General features: G+C 42.3%; 1 long non-coding RNA gene across 2 annotated transcripts; it reads left to right on the top strand.

The window, feature by feature from the left end:
- The first annotated feature begins 1,700 nt into the window (after positions 1 to 1,700).
- Positions 1,701 to 5,887, top strand: LOC141054139 (uncharacterized). Of its 2 annotated transcripts, none has more exons than XR_012221366.1 (2): positions 1,701 to 2,053; positions 3,673 to 5,887. It is a non-coding gene; the product is annotated as an uncharacterized lncRNA (long non-coding RNA). The 2 variants fall into 2 exon arrangements; XR_012221367.1 differs by having other exon boundaries at positions 3,670 to 5,887.
- The last annotated feature ends 607 nt before the right edge of the window (positions 5,888 to 6,494 follow it).

Below are 6,494 nucleotides of genomic sequence, written 5' to 3'. Positions count from 1 at the left end.
CCTGGACATCTCTCTGACCAATGATACTAATCGATGTATTCAGACAGACGTATACAGGAAACCTATTTCAGTCAATTCCTTGATACGTGCTGACTCTTCACACAATCCTGCTACCATCAGGGCGGTCTCAGTCGGACAGTTTTTGAGGATGAGGCGGATCTGCTCCACCGATGACCGCTTTGAGAGACAGGCTTGTGATCTCAAAGGACAGTTTCAAAAAAGCGTGGTTACAGTAACAGGTGTGTAAGGAGGCGCTATGACAGAGCTAGGAGAACCCCTCGTAATGATCTGATATATCCACGTCAGGGGACTAATGTGAGGAAGAGAAGTGGTTGGGAGAAGATACGGTTGATCGCAACCTTTAACCACAAATGGGACATATGAGAGAGATTCTCTCTAAACACTTGGCCATTTTGGGTGCTGAGCCCTCATTGGGCTCTTCCATTGGCAATTTTCCATCTATGACTTCTAGAAGGTCCAAAAATCTTGGTGACCTATTGGTTAGGAGTCATTATATTCCTGAGAGAGTAAATCCGTTTGGCACTAGGGGTCCGGTACCTGGTACCTTTCCATGTGGCCACTGTCCTGCCTGCCCAAATGTTCTGTGCTGTTCTACCTTTCTATCATCTGATGGTTCAAAACAATTTCAAATCAGACAACAAATATTGTGTGGGAGCTCCAATGTCGTCTATTATGCGACATGTTGGTGCTCCATGATATACGTTTGTCTTACAACCAGAGAATTCAGGTATGTGAACATGTGCGGGACATTTGTGCGGCCAAGAAAGTGGCCGACCCCTCTGACCTAAAAACTATCCCCCGTCACTTCTGGATGCACCATGGATGTGATGCAAGGTCACTTAAAGGGAATCTGTCACCCTTTTTAACCACTATTAGCTGCCGGCATAGACATCGGGGGTGTTGTGAGTTCATTCTCCCCTTCACCTTTGATGTCTGATGAACTCCCTCTGCTGGTGAAGAGAGGTAGTGAAATTGATTGGGATGGGAAGAACCTGTCATCTGAACAGGCGGAGTGTGATTGGACATCTGGAATTTCTGAGTGGATATAAGGCAGCCGACGCCCTGCAGGCCTGCTGGTGATCCTTTCTGCTCTGAGCTCTTGCATCCAGTTTAGTTCCTGTCTACTAAAAGCTAAGTTTTTTGCCCTGCTATTATTCCATGAGATTTTGTCTGGTTTCCTTAGTGTTTGTATTCAGCCAGTCCTGGTTGGGACTGGCTGAATGGGTTTGCTCTGTTTTCAGAATATACCTGAGTGCTGATATAGTGATTTTGAAGTCTAGCGACTTCAGGGCCTTTTTCCCTATCAGACGGTTGGGACATTTTTGGTAGGGTTTTTTGCGGATTGCAGCCAGCATCTTTTCTGTCCTGTCCTATCTAGTTAGTTGGGCCCCATCGTTTGCTCAGCCTGTCTTTCTGTCTGTGTTTGTGTTTTCATCTGTTTTTCACCGACAATACATGTTGGGGCTGTCGATTGCTTTGGGGTCTGCTCTGGGGCAGTGTGTGTATTGGATACTATCTACTGTATGTGATTATTGTTATGCTGTAATGTCTACTGTCTGTACAAATCCCCTCTGAAATGTAAAGTGCTGCGGAATATGTCGGCGCTATAAAAATAAAATTTATTATTATTATTATTATTATTATTATACTATGGATTGTGACCAGAATCTGAACTTTTCCTACCATGAGGAGAGCACACACTCAGGAATGTGAAAAGCAACCACCTGCTTTCGCATTGTTGTGGGAGTTGGAAGGGAGGAATGTGAGAACCAAACCAACTGAGATAAAGGAGGAATGTGAAAAAAACAAGTTACTGCGCATGACAGCGCGTGATCAAGGTGAAACCTGATTCACTGCGCATGTCAGTGCGTGATCATTCCAATTAATATTATAAAAAGTACTGACCTCCTCAGCGGGTGGGGACTTTCCAGACGATTCAAGTGGACGCACTTAGTCTGTGATGCTTACCGAGGAAAACCCCTTCCCGCTGATCGAGGTCCCCCGATGTGAAGGGTGATGCTACAATAACTCGGTAATTATTATTGATGCTGAAATCTTTCATGTCATAACTGTCATTCTTAAATCTTGAGACTATTCATGTGCTATGTAAGACAAAATGATTGCTTGCTAAAATAAAAGATTGTCAATAATCTTTGCCTGGTTGGGATGCCAGTGAGCGCTACGTAAGTTAAGGTAAATAACCTAATTTGGGAGAAAATTTAGCAAGACATAAATTGGCGTAGTCGGCAGGATTTTTCAAATTTCAGGCTTTTGAGTAAAAAGATTTTTGTAGTTGTAACTAGGAAGGTTTTTGGTATGTTCTATAGTCTGGAGAAGTGATAATTGTAAAGTTGTGATAGGTTGCGTCTATTTGGCAGAAAGCCAATTTTGGAAAATCCTAAATAACTTTTTGCCTGAATATAATTTTGAAATTCTATTTTTGTCAAAATACGGAATATTAGTTAAGGTTTCTTTGTGCAAAAAATCAGCATTTGGCATTTTGCCAAATTTTTGTTACAATGTTCAGGCGAAGTAATAAAGAAAAGTTGAGGAAAAACCGGAGGTTCCTGGCTGGACCGAAGCTCTGTATGATATAATAGCGCATGAATTGGGGAGTAGTGGACTTGCAGAGGCATAGGATAATAAGCTCAAGGGCTCAGAGCCCCATGATGTTGTTAGTTTACTCATGGGGATCCCTGCAAAGGCAGGTGATGCAATTAACCCATGATGTTGTTGGTTTACTCATGGGGATCCCTGCAAAGGCAGGTGATGCAGATAACCCCTCGATGTTGTTTAGTTACTCGAGGTTTTCCCTGCAAAGGCAGGTGATGCAGTTAACCCATGATGTTGTTGGTTTACTCATGGGGATCCCTGCAAAGGCAGGTGATGCAGATAACCCCTCGATGTTGTTAAGTTACTCGAGGGTGTCCCTGCAAAGGCAGGTGATGCAGTTAACCCATGATGTTGTTGGTTTACTCATGGGGATCCCTGCAAAGGCAGGTGATGCAGATAACCCCTCGATGTTGTTTAGTTACTCGAGGTTTTCCCTGCAAAGGCAGGTGATGCAGTTAACCCATGATGTTGTTAATGTACTCATGGGTGTCCCCGCCAAGGCGGGTGATGTTGTGTCGCTTGGGCGACGAACTTGGATTCTGCTCAGTGCATATCGCGCAATGCATGAGCGGAATCAACAAATGCAGAGGAAATGCTCTCAGTTAAAACAAAAGATAACAGAAGTAGGAGGGCAGAAAGTGGTGTTAGAATGTAACACCTGGTTGTAAAAAGACAAGTGAGAACATTATCAGAATGTAGCTGGAAAAAAAAGCTGCAGTAAAAGGTCCTGGAATACTGGAAAAGAAAATGGAAAAGCAGTCAATATGCTGAATTATATGGGGTTTTTTTTTGGCTTTGAAACATGAACAAGTTTCAGAATGTTATCTGTACACTGATTCATGGTCAGTGGCTAATGGATTAGCTACTTGGATCATGGGATAAAAAAGCATAATTGGATGATTCATGGTAAAGAAATTTGGGGTAGGGAAGTGTGGCAATATTTGGAGGAAATGGTGCAAGAGACACCTACCACTGTCTTTCATGTTGATGCTCATATGCCAATTGACTCACTTGAACGTTTGTTTAACTCTGAAGCAGATAAAGCAGCTGCTATTCGACAAAATACTACTGAGATTGATGCTGGAGAAAAAGAAGCATGGCTGCAAGGTACAGCCGTTTGGGCTCATCAGAAAAGCGGACATCTTGGAGAAAAAGCCACTTACAGGTGGGCCCAGGAGAGAGGTGTGCCTCTGACACTTGACATAATAAAACAAACTATACAACATTGCCCAATATGTCAACATTCACAAAAACGAGAGGTACCACACACCGTAATGGGACACATAGGCAGAGGCCAGCTACCTGCTCAGATATGGCAAATGGATTTCATCGGCCCTTTGTCAGAGAGTAGGGGGTGTAAGTATGTCTGTACTGCGGTAGATACATATTCAGGACTGATGGTGGGCTTTCCGTGTAAAGCAGCCACCCAATGGAGCACAGAGCGGACCTTAGAGATAATAACACAGTATTATGGGGTCCCCTTACAAATTCAAACTGATAATGGATCTCATTTCACTGGAGATGCCATTAAAAAATATGCTCAGGACAATAATATACAATGGGTATATCATATACCTTACTATCCACAAGCAGCAGGTTTGGTGGAAAGAATGAATGGATTATTAAAATCCACATTGAGAAAACTTAATCAATCTGATACACAGTATGGACAATGGAGAGACAATTTGAGTGAGGCTTTACAGATAATTAACAACAGGCCTATCACAGACTCTATGACTCCTCTCATGAGGATGCTTACACCCAATCTCACCATACATGAGGCACACCTGATAAGGTCCGTCATATGGTGGAAAACTGATCAAGAAGCACGAATACCGGAACGAGCAACTCCACATTCAGCAGGTTTGGATTTGAGTGCATTGGAAACTGTTGTGATCCCACAGGGGAAAGTAAAACCAATAGCTACAGGATTGGGGTGTCAGATTCCAAAGGACCACTATGGACAGATAGCCACTAGGTCTAGTTTGGCATTAAAGGGGGCCATGGTGGTGGGAGGAGTCATAGATGCAGATTATCAAGGAGAAATCAAAGTATTAATGATAAATTTGGGGAATGAGCCTCTAATTTTGGAGAAAGGACAGCGTATTGTGCAAATGCTTTTGATTCCAATAAATTTGTCAGATGTGCAAGAGGGAACAGCCCCTTCAGAATTAACGATCAGAGGCGCAAAAGGTTTTGGCTCTTCTAACATCACTAATGTGGGAGCCAAAATCTGGGTTCAAAATACCCAAGGACCGCCTTCAGAGGCTGAAGTGATAGCAATAGGCAAAGACCATACCCTGTTAATTATGAGGCCAGGAGTAGAAAAATGGGAATATATCCCACAAGAAAAATGTTATTTGAGAGAATAATGTTGATTATTGATTTTATAGATTCCAAATCTTCAAATATGGTTAAGTGGAATCCTTGGGCTCGCGTGTTTGGACAGCATCGGTGCCTGGACTCCTGGAATCTGTCTGACTACAAAATTCAGGAAGGAATACGTTCCGAGGCCAGGAGTGGAAGTGTGATTTGCGGGAATAATACTGTTTTAGTTTTATTTTAGAATCAAAAACTGTTGACAACCCTTGGAATCCTTGGTATCGTGAATTTGGCAGTTCCTTAAAGTGACGCTCGGACGTCGGGGAAAAAGGTGACGAATACCAGAAAAGGAATGATGGGATGGGGATGGGTCAATTCGACCAAATCCAGGAATCAAGATAATTTTATTTGTGAAGCAAATCAAAGGTGTTACTTTCTAAATATTGCATTTGATGGAACTTTCTGGGCTGGAGCCCTGAAATCAAAGGAGATACCGATCTATATATGCGGTGCACAAGAATACTGGAAAGGTTGAAATAAATGATGTTGAAGATGTTTTGACTTTGCAAGATAAGCGGATGCCTACAATATGGCAGCCAGTTAGCATGCAGGTTGGAATAGACACTATTATGCTGAATTTACAGAATGTTACTAACAAATTTAATTTAATGAACAAGCGTGGAGGACCGTGATCAATACAATCCTCCAAAATGGTTTGCAATGATATATATTGTACTGGAGTAATTTATGTATGTAATGTTACCAAATCAGATGTAATGTGTAGATATGTAGTGGCCCCATTGATATTGGAGGTACCAGAAAATTTGTATTATTGAATGCCTCGATTTAATGGTCCATATATAGCTTACAAAATGTGTTGCAAGAAACCACAAGTGCTCATGGTGTCCTATAAAGATGGTGTTTAAAAGACTGCAATCAAGGACCGATTGTGATACAAATGGGATATGCATGAGTGAGAGACTGGTATAGATAGGCATCCAGTCAATAAGATAGTGATTGCAGTACATTGAAACATCCATTTGGATACTATGGATTGTGACCAGAATCTGAACTTTTCCTCCCAGTCTAAACCTTGTTCTCGCTCTAGTGTGTTGTTGATGCCTTTGCCGGTGCCCAGGAGGCCATGGACCCATATTTCAATGGATTTTATCTCTGATATGCCTGTCTCTCAGAGAATGACTGTTATTTGGGTGATTTGTGATAGATTCTCTAAGATGGTCCATCTTGTACCACTCCCTAAGTTGCCATCTTCCTCAGAGTTGGTGCCCCTGTTTTTTGCAACAGGTGGTTCGCTTGCACGGGATTCCTGAGAACATTGTATCTGACAGAGGAGTTCAGTTTGTTTCTAGATTTTGGAGGACTTTCTGTTCCAAGCTGGGAATTCAGTTGTCCTTCTCCTCTGCGTTTCACCCTCAGACCAATGGGCAGACGGAGAGAACAAACCAGACTTTGGAGTCATTTTTGAGATGTTTTATTTCTGCTGATCAGGATGATTGGGTTTCATTTTTGCCATTGGC

Source organism: Dendrobates tinctorius, unplaced genomic scaffold, assembly GCF_039654945.1.
Source record: "Dendrobates tinctorius isolate UK_male_01 unplaced genomic scaffold, ASM3965494v1 ptg000175l, whole genome shotgun sequence".
Taxonomy (NCBI): domain Eukaryota; kingdom Metazoa; phylum Chordata; class Amphibia; order Anura; family Dendrobatidae; genus Dendrobates; species Dendrobates tinctorius.
This window is presented reverse-complemented; position numbering and strand designations above follow the sequence as displayed.